The 18,869-nt window shown below is 48.0% G+C and overlaps 1 protein-coding gene across 27 annotated transcripts in view; it reads right to left on the reverse strand.

Annotated features, from left to right (window-relative positions):
- Positions 1-18,869, reverse strand: part of EPB41 (erythrocyte membrane protein band 4.1) — a 184,590-nt gene that overhangs the window by 159,315 nt on the left and 6,406 nt on the right. For 5 of the 27 annotated variants that reach the window (XM_069578809.1, XM_069578799.1, XM_069578786.1 and 2 more), the window contains exon 1: positions 3,732-4,022. The exons of 21 other annotated variants lie outside the window; for them this stretch is intronic. The gene's annotated coding sequence lies outside the window, so the exon portion shown is untranslated. Of the gene's footprint in view, positions 1-3,731; positions 4,023-18,869 lie in introns of those variants that run through there. One more of the 27 variants, XM_069578787.1, reaches the window with a different exon arrangement.

The following is an 18,869-nucleotide window of genomic DNA, read 5'->3' on the forward strand; positions in this document are numbered from 1 at the left end:
TTCAAAGTACCTACAGAGAATTCAAGAATCCTGTGACTTGTAGGGAACTCTTCTGACAAGCTTAACTCTGAAGCTTTCTTTAGGAAACCAAACAGCACTGTAAGCACACTATCTCCCATAAAATGAATCTGTTTAAAATTAAGTCCATAAGCTGAGGAACGAAATGGACGGCTGGCTCTGTAATTTCCAAAAATATCAAAGTCAAGCTGCATACAAAACAACACACTGCTGAATTCTAAATGTGAGGTGTAAACCTGGCAACAGAGAAAAACAGGAAAAATGCATAGGTCATATCTCAACAAAATGCTACAACTATTTTTTTTTAGAGTCAGGAATCATTTAAAATCATTTTTTAATTTAAATATTAGCTTCGAAATGTTTCTAAAAAGAAAAAGAAAGAAGATACAGGTACCTTTAAAATGAAAAGAAGAAGATTTATGTTCTATTCTGTTAATATATAAATTATCATATCACATTATTTAATATATTATATTGATAAGCCTACTTTATAAGTCCCTTGGACTGCAAGGAGATCTAACCAGTCCATTCTAAAGGAAATCAGTCCTGAATATTCATTGGAAGGACTGGCGTTGAAACTGAAACTCCAATACTTTCTCTGCCCACCTGATGCAAAGGACTCATTTGAAAAGACTCTGATGCTGGGAAAGATTGAAGGCAGGAGGAGAAGGGGACAACAGAGCATGAGGTGGTTGGATGGCATCACCGACTCAATGGACATGAGTTTCAGTAAACTCCAGGAATTGGTGATGGACAGGGAGGCCTGGCGTGCTGCAGTCCATGGGGTCACAAAGAGTCAAGACACGACTGAGTGACTAAACGGAACTACTTTACAAAGGCTTTTCAGGTGGCGTTAGTGGTAAAGAACCCACCTGCCAAAGCAAGAGACAATCCCTGGGTCAGAAAGGTCCCCTGGAGAAGAAGGAAATAGCAACCTTCTCTAGTATTCTGGAGAAACCCCATAGAAAGAGGAGCCTGGTGGGCTCCATGGGGTTGCAAAGAGGCTGACACAACTGAAGCGACTGAGCAGGCACAAAAGCCTACTTTAAAATGCAGGCTTGTTTACCACATCTACTACTACGACACAATAAATACGATGTGAGTGTTTAACAAACATTAAGGAAATGTCAGCTCTTAGACCACCAAGAAACGGAAGAGATGTAGATAAAACTTTCTTCTATTAGTTTAGTCTCTCTGTTGACAGACAGAGTTTTCAAGTGTCCAACTGGTCAACTGGTGGAGTCCTTAGCTCTGAGCAGAATGGAACCCTAAGAGGTTTTCTTAATCTACCACCAGCCATCTTCTACCACAAGGGTTGCGCATACTGATGGGGCATTTAGGACCTAATCCTTTTGACAAACACCACTCCAAATTCAACCAGCTGGCCATACTAATGAAGCTCAAAGAAAACTCAAAACAAAACAAAAAGTTCCATCAAGTTCCTTTCACAAAGGGACATTTCCCCCACACTTCAAATTATTAATAAGGAACATTCTTTAAGAGAACTGAAAACAGAAGGAATATACTGATAAATGACAAGCACAGATGGAAGCTCATGGCCAAAGGTACAAATGAGAAAGCATGGGTTATTACTGAGTAGTTAGTTCTTTTTGACTGGAAAATAAAGAGAACAAAGGTAGAAAGGTAGACCGGGGCCACACTATGTACTGCTGCTACTGCTAAGTCACTTCAGTCGTGTCTGACTCTGTGCGACACCATAGATGGCAGCCCACCGGGCTCCCCCATCTCTGGGATTCTCCAGGCAAGAACACTGGAGTGGGTTGCCATTTCCTTCTCCAACGCATGAAAGTGAAAAGTCAAAGTGAAGTCGCTCAGTCGTGTCCAACTATTCGCCACCCCATGGACTGCAGCCTACCAGGCTCCTCCGTCCATGGGATTTTCCAGGCAAGAGTACTGGAGTGGGGTGTTATAAAACACTGGTATCAATGATAGGAGAATTTTGGTGAGGTCTAAAGAGTCAGATCATTTATTGATATTTCTAAGCCTGAATTCAATTATACAAGGGGAAAAAGTGTAGTTTTGTTCTAGAAGAAAGAGGAATCAGAAGGTTAGCATGCTGCAGGTAAGTTCACTTTTAATAGTAACAAAGATATACCATACTTCAGTTTCCCCAGGGATATAAATAATGCTTATCTTTACCTTAATTATATGCGTTCTACCTTGCTGTAGAACGCATTCTGAATTAGCACCTTGATACCAAGGCAATGTGATGCTCAGTGTTTATATTCACTTTTTAATCTGAGAGCTTATTGTGTGCCATATATTGTTATGTACTCCATATAGATTATATTAATAACACCTCAAGAAACTATTTTATATAACCAAAATTGGTCAGCTGGCAAAGAACTTATTGTTTCCAACTTACAGAACAGGAAAACAAAGAGTATGTCAAGTTTCCCTAAAAAGTAAGATTTAATAACAAAACTGAGATGAGAATTATATAAAGATGTATATATTTTATTTAAAGGATCAAAAATATTGTCAAGACTGAGAATACAGAAAACAGTAATGATTAACAGCACTGGGTACAGTGTGCATCCTCCAGAGAGTATAAATTCACTATAATAATATCCAAGACAGAAGACATCATCATTTCTTCCAATCTTCCCTAAAAACAGAACAGAATAGCAGCTGTGAAATCACACAGGCTACTAAAAAAAAAAAAAAAAAAAGCTTGGCATTTCATGAAAAAAACTAACTCCTAATCAGCAATACATGCCAAAAAACGACAAGTCTCCACAGACTAGTCATTTACGGTTGGGTACAGTTAGAGAAAAAAACAGGATGAGAGTCGCTATTCATGTGGCCAGAAATCAATCCCTCGGCAATTTGTTTCACGTGAGATCACTTTCACTCTCAAGAGAACGCCGGTTTCTGGGAAGAACAAACCTGTTTTGGCAAACCCCCACCAGGAATAACAGCCTGGCGATACATCTCAGTGGACGAGCCTAGACCCTACCCTCTCCACAGGTAAAGGCAGCCCAGCGGGCGGAGGAAATACTTCCAAGCCGACAGATGCACAAACTGAAAAAGGAGGTCACGAAGCTGGGAGAATCGGTTTAACCCCTTGGTCTCTGGGACCTGGGAAGACTCAGTGGGAGAGCATGGAGACCCAGGGGGTGGGGGTGGGGGGCGGGGTGGATTTTTTTTTTTTTTTTTAATGATATGGGTGTCTGTGGCGGGAAGGCCTTCAAGCCCTTGCAGGCTCCCTCCACCCCTCACAACTGAGCCTGACTTCAGACCGCCCAGCTACCTCGTCACCGAGAAACCACTCTGCGGCTGCACCCCACGCCTTCACCACCCGAAACCTGCAACTCGCTCTCCACCTGCCTTCCTCCAAGGGCTCCTGCCCACTGTACCATGACTGCCTGACCAGACGGTACCGATCGCCCCCTCGTCAAAAACGCACCCGGAGCCTAACTTTTAAACGCTCCCCTCCAGCGCCACCCCGGCCTTATTTCCCCCTCAGGCCGACTGCGTCCCGGCTCCAAGCCTTCGGTCGCCGGGTTGCAGAGAGGGCTTTGCGGAGGCCGTGCAGCCCGCGCCCCCCGGCCGGGGCCTGCAGAGGGGCTGGAGACAAAGAGGCGGCGGCGCCGCCGCGGCCTCCAGGACCGTCCCCTCGGGGACAGCTCCGCGCCCCCCACCTCCCTCCACCCCAGCTCCGCTCGCGCGCCACCACAGCCTAGCCTCACCGGTGGTTCTGGGGCCCGGGCTTCTCGCGCCCGCCGCCGCAGCCGCCAGACGAACAATGGCAGGAGAAGGCGCGGGCGTCCGAGGCTCGGCCCTCTGCGGCTCGCTGGCCCCGCGGGCTGCAGGCGGACTGACTGACTGACTGACTACTAACCCGCCGGCCGGAGGGAGGGAACGAGCGAACGAGCAAAGGGAGCGAGCGGGCGGCTCCGGCGCGCACCCTCCCGCCTTCCCTCCGCGAGGCAAGGGCTGGCCCGGCCCGCTGCCAGCCCGCCCCGCGAGCCCCTCCCCCTCTGTTCGCCACAACATTGTAGTAAATTTCTATTGGACGGCGCCGGAGGGAAGGAGGGGGCCGGGCCCGCGGCCCGCCAGCCCATTGGCTAAGGCCCAGTTCTCGCTCCTCACGTTTCCCCCCGCCCTCCCCTAGGCGGGTAAAGAGAGTGGAGCGGAAGGGAAAAGAAGGGGAAAAGGCCAGGGGCTAGCCGCGTGTGCGCAAGCGCAGGTCGAACCCGCTCTCAGGTCCTTAAGTTCCCCGGGGCCCCGCGCTACCCACGTGGGGAACAGAGTAGCTAGTGCCCGAGACGAAGGTGACGCCCTTTCCCCCCTCCTCTCCCCACCCCTCTACCCCCCAGGGTAAGGGTGTGAGATTTGGAAGTTGCTCCCAAGCTAACCACGCTCGCTGGCTGTCCCCCAAATGCACCTACTGACCTTAGTTGAGTCAGTTTTTCCGGGCCTCGGTTTCCCCATCTACTAACTTGACATCTCTAGGCGCCATCCGAACCCTGACAATCGATGAGACTTTACCTCTCCTGGTAGCTATGTAAGACCTGAAATGGATGCTGAGTGTTGCGGCCACGCCAAGATTTTAGCTGTCTTCTGCATTTACCGGTTAATTCTGCTGTGGCACCCTCAAAATCGTGAGAACTTAGCTTCGGAAATCTGGTCTCCAGCTGAGCTTAGAATAGCTCTCACAATTGCCTGATGTGCCCGTTATTTCCTTTCATTAGCTTCAGAGGCCACTTGAACCTTCCACACTCCCTGCCAGACTGGTGCCTAAACCAGTGAGCCGAAAGAAGGCTCAGTTTTAAGCATAGTCCCTATAAGGTAAGATAGTTCTGGTATTCCCATTTTAGAGATGAAGAAACCCAAGCAGAGAGGCTTAGACCTGCCAAGATAAGAAGCCAGGCAATCTGACATGGGAGCCTGTATATGCCAGCTAGGCTGTCCCCTTGTATCTAATCCTAGACCCCTCACAACTCAGCTTGGCCTCTAGAAACAGACTGCTGCTGCTGCTGCTGCTGCTAAGTCGCTTCAGTCGTGTCCGACTCTGTGCGACCCCATAGACGGCACCCCACCAGGCTCCCCCGTCCCTGGGATTCTCCAGGCAAGAACACTAGAGTGGGTTGCCATTTCCTTCTCCAATGCAAGAAAGTGAAAAGTGAAAGTGAAGTCACTCAGTCGCAGTCCCATGGACTGAAGCCTTCCAGGCTCCTCTGTCCATGGGATTTTCCAGGCAAGAGTACTGGCGTAGGGTGCCATCGCCTTCTCCAGAAATAGACTACTTGAGTTCAATTCTGAGTCTCCCTGATTGTTTGGTCTACTCTGTGCTTGTTTCCAACACATAAAAGGGGATAGTAACAAACTCCTACCTACCTCATAAGAGTTACTGTAAAAATTAAATGAGTTACAATATGTAAATGACTTAGCTCACAGTAAGATCTACCTAAGTGTTAATTATTCCTGCTATTTGGAGACTAAAATATGGACTGAGAGGTGTGGGGCTCGCTGACATAACAATAATATATTTGGTAAGCACTAAATTGTTAGCACTGAGCAGAGCACTTTACATGGTTATCTGTTTGAAACATCCTAAGAGACCCTTTAGGATCACCTGACTATCCTATCTAAAACAGCCTCCACTAACACACCCTTATTGGAAAAGGAAATGGCAACCCACTCCAGTATTCTTGCCTGAAGAATCCCAGGGACAGAGGAGCCTGGTGGGCTGCCGTCTGTGGGGTTGCACAGAGTCGGACACAACTGATGTGACTTACTAGCAGCAGCAACACACCCTTGCCATGCTTTAATTTTGCTTCATGGCACTTCTACCTGACTTTCTACTATATACTTATCTATTTGTCCCTCTCAATAAATTGCTGCAGTTTAGACTCACTAGATCACAAGCCCTGGGAGGGCAGGGACTCTGTCTTTTGGTTCATCTCCCAGAACAGTGCATACTCAATAAATATTTGCTGAATGAGTGAATGAGTTATCCCCATGTTATATAAAAGGAAGCTGAGGCTTAGGTGGCTTGACCAAGGTCATTCTGTGTACTAGGGTGAAGCACCTGTGCTTGAATATTCTGGTCTCCTGCCTCAGGTCCTCAGGTTCAGGGAGCTCTAGCTCTACCACCTATGTGCCTCAGAGGTTCCCTTAACCTATCAGACCTAGAAATCTGGTGCCATGAAGGATAAATCCTGAAGATCAATCACAAGACAGCTCACCACTACCATCACCGTGTTATCCAGCAAATACAGATTCATGAAAACCAATATTCTCTATGCTGTGAACTGCTAGGCAAGGATAATAGCTTCTATTTAAAGAGGCTTGGTTGGAGTGGGTAATATTTAATAATCATCCCCTGAAAAAAGAAGTGGGGGTCTCAGACTAGAAGAAAACAGCTGAACATAAGGCAGATATAAACCACTCAAATTTAGACTGCCGTGTGACACCACATCAAAAACTGTTGGCGCAGGCTTTAGAATCTTAAAATATTTAAAATCCAGTCCCGGCTTTTAATTCTTAGACTGGAGATGAAAGGGCTTTGTAAACTGTAAAGTACTATCCACACATGAGAGATTTTTTAGTTAGGTATACACCATAGCTTGTTAGGCTAAGTGCCAGATCCTTGGGCATAACTGGGCCTAACACATAGTAGAAAGTGAGAGGAAAAAGAAAAGGCAGAGAAACTACCCTAACTCCTGTGCCTATCTGCCCTCTCAGAAGAGGCCTCTGCAAACCAGACATCTGGTCCCAGCTCACCCCACAGAGGCTGCCTTTGAGTACAGGGTTAAAGGTCCCAAGCACCATCTCCGAAGCTAATTTCCTAGGAAGAAACTCAGCTCCCTCTCTCCCTCCCTGTCCTATGCTCACAACTGGGTGGCGGCTGTGCCACGCTCCAAGCCCCAAGACAGGGTCTCTAGGGGCCATCTCTATGCCGCCTGCCAGCTGAGCCCATTGCTGCCTCCCCCACCACCCCTCCTGTTTCTTCCTAGGGAATACAGGCCCTGCAAGCTGCCTCTCAGCCCCTGAGCGGTCAAGGGCACTAAGGAGAAAAAAGAAAAAAAGAAAAAAGATGGCATGAAAGGGTCCTAATCCTTCCCCATTACAAACTGAGCTCCAGCAAAAAAGCAACACCAGCTGCACAGAAGAGGGTGAAATTAGGTGGTGACCACTGAGGAAGGCCAGGGAGGAGAGATGGGGCCTCCGATGACCTGGAAGAGATGAGATTGGAAGAAAGCAGGGGTAGGTGGGGGAACAGTTGGAGAATGAACCATTCCCAAATCTGGGACGTGGGTGGATTAGGGACACAGCTGGCCTGAAGCCCCAGTGATAGGGCTCATGGAAAGCATTTGTTGGTTGTGGGGGTAGCAAGAGATGAAGAGGGCTTTGAAAAGCTGGGCCCACCAAAGTGTTCTGAACAGTCACTACTGAATGAAAACCAACCCTGGTACCAAAAGTACATGAAGAGTAGAGCTTTCCATACGGCCCCTGGTAATAGAATTTAAGTCATTTTACAGCTTTTAAACACAAATGATAAACAAGCTATAACAGGGCAGAAAAATTGCTATTTTTACAATGGTATGCCTTTCTAAGGGATTACTTTTAGTAGTACTTGCATTGTTCACAAAAAAATAGTGAAATAATTTTAATCAGCATAAAGCCATCAATCAGAAATAACTACCATCAATATTTTGGTGAGAGATTTCCCTTCTAGTACCTCTCCTATCATATACATACATATATATATGTATATATATATATATAAAGTCACATGAAATCGCTGATTTTATAAGTTATTAGCAATTGCATATGGTTCAGCCTAATGCTTTTTTAAAATTTAGATCGTATTGTTTCAGAATCAACTTTTTTTTCTCCTAACAATATATTATGACACCCACAGTGCCCTCAAGTGGATGTACCATAATTTAATTAAATTTAAATGTTAATCATTTAGGTTATTTCCCCTTTTTCTCTCTTTTTACTTTTTTCTCTTTTATCTTTCCTTGTTTTTTTCTTCTTTGTCTTTTTCTGTTTTCCCATTTTTCTCTCTTAATACTTGACAAATATCCTTTTTATATCTAAATTATACCCATGATTATTTTTTAGAATGCATTGACTGCAACATATGTATATATATTTTTTAATTACAGCATACAAGGCTGCCTGTGCTAGACTTTTTCAAGATAAAAGCAACAGAAATCAGCAGATGCAATGAAAGACAATATCTTAAATGAATACTCTTTCATATTTGAAAACAAAGAGCATGTTTTGACCTCTGATAGAATGCACTTTGCTTACAAAAACTGAGTTAAGCTCTGTTTTAGAGAGTTCTCTGTGCATAGTAAAAGCAAAAAAAAAAAAAAAGGAACAGTAAATATGATTAAAATACATATACTGGAGTTGGCAATTTATGCCCTTTCTTCTATGAAGACACTCCAAGAAACAAGGGGCAAAAGGGAAGGAAGTTGAAATTGTAAAAGAGATTCCAGTGGACAGTCACTGAAGTATTCTTTAGGCCTCCAGATTCACAAAATGTAGAACTAGATAGGCCCTCAGAGATCAGCAAGCCCAAGCTACATTTAAACAATTTGGAAAAGGAGTCCAGAAACTGGAAGAGGCTTGCCTGAGGTCACACAGCACAGGGGTGGCAGAGTCCAAACCTGAACTCAAGTTTTCTGACCCCTACTACAGATTCTGTTCACTTCCTTCTTCTAAGTCCAGCTCATTTCTCTTCTGAAGTTGGAGGCCACAATAAATTGTACAGCCATAAAACCTAGGACTATCTGAGCCAGAAGGGAAATAACTTATTATTAAAAATAATGACCATTACATTTATTAGATATTTACTATGTGCCAGGTATATACTGAGTACTTTATATGCATTAATGCACTTAGCCTCATAGCACCCCTGCAAAGTGTTATTATCCTCAATTATAGTCTAAGAAACTACAGTCTAGAAACATTAGATGATTTGCCCAATGTCACACAGCTTAAAACTAAATCTGTCTTCTACCACTGTCCTCGGCCACACACGGCTTTCATGTCACTCTCAAGAAAGCACTTTGGAAATTAGATGAAGGAGCAACATCAACGTCTGTCCCAAAACCCCAGGGAATGGCTGCTGTGGCTGCTTCTGACTGGAACCCTGGGACATTCAAGGAGGGACCTAAGGATCTGACCTCCCACGACCCTTCCAACCCCCTTCTCTTACCAGCTGGACTGAGCTTAATGGCCCTGATCCAGCCAAGCTTCCAGCTCACTCAAGCTTAACCCACTAATTCTCTCTCCCTCAGGCAGGGAAACCTCCAGGCCCAGAGGGCTTCCCAAGAAACATGGGGACAGGCTCAGTGCCACCAGCTAGCTGAGCCCCTTCTAAACCTGCTGAAGTCAGCCTACCCCAACCCTCCCTTGGGAGAGGGCAGAGGAGGAGCTATGACAAAGCAGGCAGGGACTGGGGGCCAGGCTTGACTTGCCCTAAGATCGTCCAAAGTTGCTGAAGCAGGACAGTTCCTGAACTGTCTGTCCTGCATTTAGCTAGTCTCCATTTCTAAGCCTTCCAGTGACTGAAGTTTCTCCATGGGGGAAAAAAGAGAGAAATCACTACAAATAAGCTCCAGCCTTAGCTCTGCAATAAGCTCACTGTGTGGCTCTGGGCAAGTCACTTACCCTCTCTCTTAGCTCAGGCTGCCTTAACAAAATGCCATAGACTGGGTGGCTTAAGCAATAGAAATTTATATTCTCACAGTTCTGGAGTCTGAAGTCCAAGATCAGGGTGCCACCCTGGTTAGATTCCAGTAAGAGTTCTCTTCCTGGTTCGTAGAGAGCCACCTCTTCTCAGCCCCCCACATGGCAGAGAGAGGGGGAGCTTGCTGGTGTCTCTTCTCACAGGGACACTAATCTCATCATGAGGGCCCCTCCCCATGACCTCATCTAACCCTAATCACCTCCCAAAGGCCCCGTCGCCAAATACCATCACATTGGGATTAAGGCTTCAATGTGAATTTTGGACAGAACACAAATATTCATCCATTACACCCTCTCTGGGCTCCCATTTCCACACCAATCAAATGGAGGTGCCTATCCAGGATGTCACAGGGTAGCAAGAAGGATCAATTATGTAGGAGGTGCAAAGGGTTTTTCAGATGACAGGCCCACATCTGCACTGAGTATGAGTTATATTGTTTATTTTTATTTTATTCTGCTGTCAACAAAGCAGGAAAAAAACCTCTCAATCCCAAGGCAAAAGCCTCCCTGGAACTGAGGACACACTGGTCCCCCTTTCTTCAGCCAGCAGACATTTATTGAGCACCTCCTGTGTGTGGGCACTGGGGACCATGGAATGAATGAGATGAGTCCAGCAGCCCCAAGAACAAACATCCTCCTCCTCATCCCATATTCGGGTGACGGCAAGAAGAGGTAAAAGGATCGGGGGCTTTTGAGGTAGGCAGACCTGGGTTTAAATCAAGGCTCCAGCAGGGACTTCCCTGGTGGCCCAGTGGCTAGGACTCCACACTCCCAGTACAAGGGGCCAAGTTTGATCCCTGGTCAGGGAATTAAATCCCACATACTGCAACTACAGATCCCACATGCCATAACTAAGATCCGGTGCAGCCAAATTTAAATATATATATTTAATCCTTATTTAAAAAAAAACAATAGTTCTACCACTAAGATGCTACGTGAGTTCAGGCGAGTCACCACTCCTCTTCCTTATCTATAAAATGGGGATGATATGTGCCAACCATTGTACCAAGTACTTTTTATGCAATGTGTCACTGAACCTTTACAACAGCCCCTTGAGGAAGGTATGACTATAATGCCCATTTTACAGATAAGGAAATAAGAGTCTCAGAAGTGAAAAACTTCCCCAAGATCACCCAGATAGTAAGGGTCAGAATTAGGATTCAAACCCACATCTGCCTGGCTTTATTGCTGGTGCTCTTGCAGCTTACAGATTGTTTGCATTTCTGTAATGGTTACTACAATAATACCAGTGTACAGAGCACTCTCTGTGTGCCTAGAGCCTTTACCTGCATTCTCTTATTTAGTTCTCACAGCCCTACAGAGTGGGTACTATTTTAACTCCATTCTTTCGCTTTGGGAACTGAAGTCAGAGAGGTGAAGCAATTTGCCTAGTGTCACCCAAGCTTCCCTGATAGCTCAGTTCATAAAGAACCTGCCTGCAATGCAGGAGACCCCAGTTCGATTCCTGGGTGGTTTGATTCCTCGGTTGGGGAGACCCCTGGAGAAGGGATAGGCTACCCACTTCAGTATTCTTGGGCTTCCCTTGTGTCTCAGCTGGTAGAGAACCTGCCCACAATGTGGGAAACCTGGGTTTGATCCCTGGGTTGGGAAGATCCCCTGGAGAAGGGATAGGCTATCCACTCCAGTATTCTGGCCTGGAGAATTCCATGGACTCTATAGTCCATGGGGTCACAAAGAGTCGGACATGACTGAGCCACCTTCACTTTCACACAGCTAAGAAGGGGTATAGTGAGAAAGCCAAGTATGTCTGATTCTAGAACCCTATCCTTGCCTACTACTCTGTCCTGCCTCTCTTCCCCAGTGAAGCCACATAGGTGTCTTTATCTGTTTATCTCTGTCTGGATGAGAAAGCTGAAGCCCAGCAAAAGTTAACAAAAAGCCTACGGGGACCCAACAACTCAGCAGCTAAGCAGGGACTTGAACCCAGGCTCCTGAGTCTTAAACACTGGGTTATTTCCTTCATCCATAATACCTGAATCCTGGGCATCAGAAAATGCCTCTGTGGGACTTCCCTGGTGGCCCAGTGGTTAGGAATCTACCTGCCAATGCAGGGGATATGGGTTTGATCTGTGGTCCAGGAAGATTCCACATACTTCAGGGCAACTAAGTCTGTGTGCCACAACTACTGAGCCCACATGCCCCGGAACCCATGCTCTACAACAAGAGAAGCCGCTGCAATGAGAAGCCCATGCACCGAAACCAGAGCATAGCCCCAGGTTGCCATAACTAGAGAAAGCCCATGTGTAGCAACAAAGACCCAGAGCAGTCAAAAAGAAATTAAAAAAAAAATTTTTTTAATTTTTTTTTAAGAAAGAAAAAGCCCCTATGAGCTAGACCTTTGGAAAACACACCTAGCTCTTCCAGGGGCATGAGGATCCCTTCTAAACCAAGCCAGGCATGGAGAACCAAGGGTTTAAGGGAGAAGAAACTTTCCAGAACACTGTCTGGGAAAGACAGCTGTTAAACTGGTTATGCAGATGCCCTTAGCTTTGGGCATCTCTGCGTTGGTCTCTGTAAGCCATGGACCCATAGCTGGAAGTGGAGAGAGGAAGCAGCTCCAGGCCTGGGGCCCCACTGTCCAGCACAGCTGTCTGCTGTGATTTCTGCTGAGAAACAAAAAGCTCAATCCTCTGGGCCTAAGTGCTAATTACCAATAATGACATAATAACCATGTGGGCCCAACAGCCAAACAGTCCCAACTAGAAATTCTGCATAGCTCAGACTTAGGAACAAAAGATCTGGGCACTCCAACGGAAACTGATGCCCTGGCAGAAACTGTCAGAAGCTAAAGGGCTTCAGGATTGACCAACCAAAGTATTATCTGGCAAATGGAGAGAATGATGACCACTCACACAATTATTTATTAATTTGTTGTGTATGTGTGCATGCTCAGATTAGTGCTAGAGAAGAAAGCTTCATTTATTCATTAATTCACTCCACAAGGACTTCCCTGGTGGGCTAGTGGTTGAGCGTCCACATTCCAGCGCAGGCATTTGATCCCTGATCTGGGAAGAGTCCATATACCACAGACGAACTAAGCTCATGTGCCACAGCTACTGAGCCCGTGTTCTCGGCCCCGTGCTCCGCTACAAGAGAAGCCGTCACAAAGAGAAACCCGTGCACCGCATCCAGCCCCTGCTTGCTGCAACTAGAGAAAGCCTGTGAACAGCAACAAGGACCCAGCACAGTCAAAAATAACTTAATTAATTTAAAAAAAATTTGCTCCACAAATATTTGTTGAGCACCTACTATGTACCACAGACTCTTCTAGGTACAAGAGATATGACATTGAACCAGACAGACAAATATCACCGTCATCTCTGAGCTTACATGCCAGTGAGGGGAGTCAAACAATAAGCAGATACTCCATGAAATATTGTAGGTTAAACAATGGTAAGAGATGTGGAGAAAAATAAGCCGGGAGGGAGGAGAGGGAGTGTCACACTGTTAAACAGAGCTGTCTGGAAAGGCCTTACTGAGCAGGTGACATTTAAACAAAAAAAATTAAGAAGATGAGAGAACAAGTTATGGAAGGATCTGGGGTAGGTGTTCCAGGTTGAAGGACCAGCAAGTGCAAAGGCCCTGGGGTTGGCGGTATGGCTGGTAGATTCAAGGACTTGCCACCTGAGACAAACCTCCAAGTCGTTAACAGAAATAGGAAAGAAAAGGCATCGGCTAGACTGATCACCCACTGATACCTGAGCTCTCTTACATCTTAGGGCAGTTCTGGGGGTAAGGATAATGCTCACTTGTCTCGCTGCTTTATGGTTGAGGAAACAAGAGAGGTAATGATCCCACAGAGGCTTCCCAGGCGGTGCAGTGGTAAAGGGTGCAGCAGCCAGCGCAGGAGACGCAAGAGACGTGGGTTTGATCTCCGGGTTGGGAAGATCCCCTGGAATAGGAAATGGCAACCCACTCCAGTATTCTTGCCTGGAAAATTCCATGGTCAGAGGAGCCTGGCCGGCTGCAGTCCATGGGGTCCCAAAGAGTCAGACCCGACTGAGCACATAGGCACACAGTGAGCCCACGTCACACCGCTAGAACAGGCAGATCTGCTTGCCTCCGCTTTTCTCCAGCCTCCCTGCTCCTCTTCTCTGGGCCCTGTCTGTGCGAATCTAAATATGTCTGTGTTGAGTGAATGAACGGAAGGGTGAATCCTGCACATTCTCAAGCCCTGCCTTCTTCATGAACTGCTCCCTAACTGGCCTTGGCTGATTTCTTCTTGCCTCTGCTAATCTCAGAATGACAATAACAGTAATTTCAGTGTGCCTGCTATGGAAGGAGTACTCTACCTGAATTATCTAATTTAGCCCTGAAGTACCAATGAGAAGCTGCTAATATTTTCCCCATTTTATAGGTGAGAAAACTGAGGGAGAACACCTTGCTAGGGGGCCCATGGCTGGTCAGTGGTGAAGCTGCGATCTAAATGGAGCTCTCTCTTGGCCCCCAAATCCCTCCTTTTAATCCTGTAGTGTTAGTAGAAACCTCTGACATCAATCCATCCCCTTCCTTTTATAAATCAGAAAAAAGGCTCCAAGAGGGCATGGGGAAGGGATACTGCCCTCCAGCCCGCACTGTAGCAGGCCTTCTACTCCACCAGATTTGGGGCCTGGACCAGGTTTGCCCTTCGAGACCTATCTCACAGCCTCTGCGAAAGTCTTAGTGTTGCCTTAGCTCCCTGAGGACAGTGCCAGAGAGCTCAGAAGCCACCTCTGCCCCTGAGCCTTCAACTGTCCCCACAGTAAGAAAACCAGCCAAGGCCTGGGTGACGCAAGACCCTCCCGACTCTGCTTTTCCCAAGCACTTTCAGTGGCAATGGAGCAGAGGAGGCTGCAGAAGGGCAACTCTGTCCTCGTGTGACTCCTGGAAGAGAGGCCGTGCAGGCGTGGTGCCAGGAGGGCAGAGACGGGCCAGGGGCAGAAGCCAAAATCAGGCCAAGGGTGAGGCTAGAGTGTTCCAGCCAACCAGGAAGGTGGAAGTCGGGGGTGGTGGTGGGGGAATGCTGAGCCTCTGACTTTGAAACCAGTCTACTGGATGTCATCTGTTCAACAAGAAACTATCGAATACTCCAAGCCCCTAGACTGAGATGTTCTCAGAGGCAGCAGTTATCACAGTTGCTATAACAGCTATCACAGCAGCAGTCACAGTTGCTCCCTACCACTGGGAATTCCCAGGTGGTTCAGTGGCAAAGAATCCACCTGCCGATGCAGGGGATGCGGGTTCAATCCCCTGGTGGGGAAGATCCCCTGGAGAAGGAAATGGCAACCCACTCCAGTGTTCTTGCCTAGGAAATCCCATGGACAGAGGAGCCCTGGGGACTATAGTCCATGGGGTCGCAAGAGTCAGACATGACTAAGCAACTGAGCACGCACGCGCGCACACACACACACACACACACACACAACACATATACAATGATCCCGTATCACTGAGTGACTAAACAACAACCTACCATTGAGCCCTCACTGTGCTGAGCCCCAGACTAAGTGCTCTATTCACCTTACTGCCAATCCTCACAGTAAAGTCACCCATTCCACAGCAGAGGAAAGCGAGGCTCAGGGAGGTGCCATGATAGCCAGCATCACAAGCATTCACAGGACCGTGCAAAACGTGTCCGGAGACCTACGTTCCTGCTCTGTGACCTTGCGCCATCAGCCACCTACTCTGATCTGAATTTCCCACATCTGCACCAAAAGAGACTTGGTCACCAGCCTTTGCTGTAAAATCCAAGAGGCTCAGGGATCCAGTGCCACCCACAAATACAGGGCATGACATTTGCTCCTCTCCCAATCACCCAGAAAAACAAGGGCCTGATTATCAGCTTGCAGGGGAAAAAAATTAAGCTACATATTTTCAAAATTTTTGTCCCTTTTTCAGGGCTGCCGCTGGTTTTGGCCTCTAGTCTGGGAGGGGCTTCCTGGGTGGGGAGCTGGGGAGAGTCCAAGCCTTAAGACCACATGTCCTTGAGCCTGAGGCCAAGGGGGGCAAGGGACAGGAGGGAACAAGCTTGGCAGTGGGCCAGGACCCCTCTGGAGATATGGGACTGTTTCTTAATCCTTTCCTTCCTTTGTTGACCAGCCCTGGCTGCCAGGAGAGGGAGGGGAAGCAGTGGGTGGGACCAGGGAGACCAAGAAGTCCAAATCATGATGATTTCAGTAGAGCTGCCTTTGACGGGTGCCTATGACATTCAGACACCATACAAGGCCATTTGTGGGGCTTACTTCATTGAAGTCTCCACCCTTCCCTGTGAGGAAGGCCACTGTCGCCATTTCACTGAGGTGGAAACTGATGTTCAGGGAGGGCAAAACGACCGAAGGCCACAAAACCCGTAAGTGGCAGAGCCAGCAGGGACCCCAGTTTGTTGACTCCTAAGAGAGACAGCCACTGGGTGTGACTAGAGTTGGGGTGAGAGGAACAAGGAGGGAAGCGGGAGGGTGGGTGGGGAGAGGAGCACGGTGGAAAGGGCCCTGGCAGTCTCACTGGGGGCGGGGGGCAGCAGTTACGAAGGCGCAGGAAGAAAAGGGTACCAAGTGTGGGATCTGGGCCTGCCTCCCTGTCCAGCCTCATCGAAATCAGCACCGACCTCTCCCTTCCTGCTTCGGCCATACCAAACTAGGTACTTAGGACCTGAGCACGTGGGGTAGGTTCGACCCTTCACACATGCTGTTCCCTATGCCTAGGAGTCTGTTCCCTCCACTGCCTACCTAGAGAGCTCTTACTCATCCTTCAAATCCCAGCTGAGCTATCTCTCCCCCTGATGCCCAGTGTTAACCACCTGCTGGTCTGGGCTCAGTCACTTCAAGCTTCCTGAAGGGGAGGAACATCCTCTCTGCGCCATCTTTGTGCCTCCCCAGAACCTGGTACACAGTCTGCTCGATAGATGTTTGTTGTCTCTGCTTGTATTTTCTCATTGAAACGTTGAGGCAAGCAAAACAGGTTTTCTTTTCTTAAAAAAGTTTATTACTTTTCACCTTTTTTCCCCCTTTGGCCTCACCTCACAGCATATGGAACTTCCCCAACCAACTGACCGGGGATCAAACCATGCCCTCTGCAGTGGAAGCACAGATTCTTAACTGCTGGACCAAAGGGAAGCCCCCAAAACAGATTTTCTCATCCACACTTCCAAGGCGAGGACAACAGGGCAAGAGAGGGGGTGATTTCCAGGGGCCACACAGACATCAGTGGCATTGGCAGGGCAAGACTCAAGGCTTGTCTGCATCTCACAGCCCCACCCGGCCTCCACCCCCAAAGAGCTCTCACCCCTGCCAAAGTCACCACGAGGGACCCCTAAGGCAGGAGGAGGGGCATGGGCCCTGGGGGAACTGAGGCAGAAGGTGCAAGGAGCAGACAAGGGGCTCTTACCCCCTGACCCAGCTGTGTCCCTCAGCAGAGACTCCAGCAGGTCCCATCACCCCCATACCTAAGACATCACTCTCACCTCTGTCCCCTCCTGCCTGCCCACAGGGGTCCCTTGGCACGCCCTGGAGGCTCTGGCTCTGCCTCCTGGGCAGAGCTCACAACCACCCATGGTGCGTGTTCCCCCCTCCCCAGCTCAGTCCTAGGTCCCATATCTCAGCACCGCTCACCTGCACAGTTGCCCTGCCCCTTCCCTCCTGTCTGTGTCCGCACCAAGTGATCCAAGTGCAATACAAGCCTGACCACCCCCTTCCCCAGCTTCATGCCCAATGGCCCCCATGGCCTCCACATCAAGTCCCCTAACTCCCCTGAACCTGTCTCGCCAGCCGTGTTCCCCCAAGTGCAGGTCACGGCTCTGTACGTGGCCAAGCAATTCCTTCCACTAGGATGGCTCTTTCTCCTAGTCTTTGCCTGAAGAGACAGTCGCAGGCCACACTTTGCATCCATCAGAGGTGGAGCTGATAGTTCCCGTGTCCTCCTCCCCAGCCAGACTCCGAGATCCGCGGGGCAGGAGACGGCAGGGGCAGAGATTACACAGTCTCACCTCTGTGCCCCATGCCCAGCACGGGGCTGGGCACAGAGTGGGTGTGAGTGAAAGCAGACAGATAGGAAAGGGAGGGACATTCTTACTTCTAAGAGGCCTCCTCCTTTCCCACGTGTGGGCCCCTTTCAGAACCTGTTAGATTGGTGACTACCCACCCATCCCCAGCGGGTTCCTCCCAGGCCTGGTCTCCACTGTCTCAAGAGGGATGTTTTTGTAATCCCAAAATAATACTCATAATTATAATAACAATAATTGCTATCACTGAGTACTCACCGTGTGCCTTACGTGCATTATTTAATCCTCGTAAGAATTCTTAAGAGGTAGGCAGTTTCTTTCTTTATTCCCATTTTACAGATAAGGACAGTATGGTTCTAAAAGGTTAAATGTCTTGCCCAAGGTCACACAACTAGAAAGCAACAGATCTAGGATTCAAAGCCAGGTCTATCTGACTCTCAACTACAACGCTATCAGGCCTTTGGCTTTCTGTTCTCTCCTTTCAATACTTTTGGAGCACCAGAGTGGGCGGGGTGACATGCGCGCGCGCGCGTGTGTGTGTGTGTGTGTGTGTGTGTGTGTGTGTGTGTGTGTGTGCGCGCGTAGCAAAGAGTCCAGCAGCCCCCACCAACCCTGTGCTGGGTGATGCAGACAGACAGAAAGGACTCAGACCCAGCCTCTACCTTCGTGGGGCAGGTGAGTCTCACATGAAGAACTGTGGCCGTGGGGTGAGCAGCCTTGGATCTGAGCCCCATCTCCACCCCCAAATAACTCTGTGACTCTGTAACTCACTTGATTTACTCAGCACCAATTACATCATCCATAAAGTAGGGGCCATAATGCCTACCTCATAGGGTCACTGGGAGGACTAGATAAAATAATGTGTCTAGAATAACATAAAACAACCAGCCCAGCATATAAAAAAATCCAATAACCGGCAACAGTACATATGAGGACTCGAATCTGTACTATCCCCAGGCCAAGGTAGGATGCAATTCTCCGGGCTCCCTCACTGCAGCCTCCTCAGCCAGGGCCAAAGACTAACATTGAGAATAGTCCCTGCTCCACCCATTTGCTCACTGAATAATCCTTTGAGGGGAGTATGTTTCACTCACCCTGTTTTAACAGGTGAGGTAAC

This window comes from Ovis canadensis, chromosome 2 (assembly GCF_042477335.2).
Source record: "Ovis canadensis isolate MfBH-ARS-UI-01 breed Bighorn chromosome 2, ARS-UI_OviCan_v2, whole genome shotgun sequence".
NCBI classification, from domain to species: Eukaryota; Metazoa; Chordata; class Mammalia; order Artiodactyla; family Bovidae; genus Ovis; species Ovis canadensis.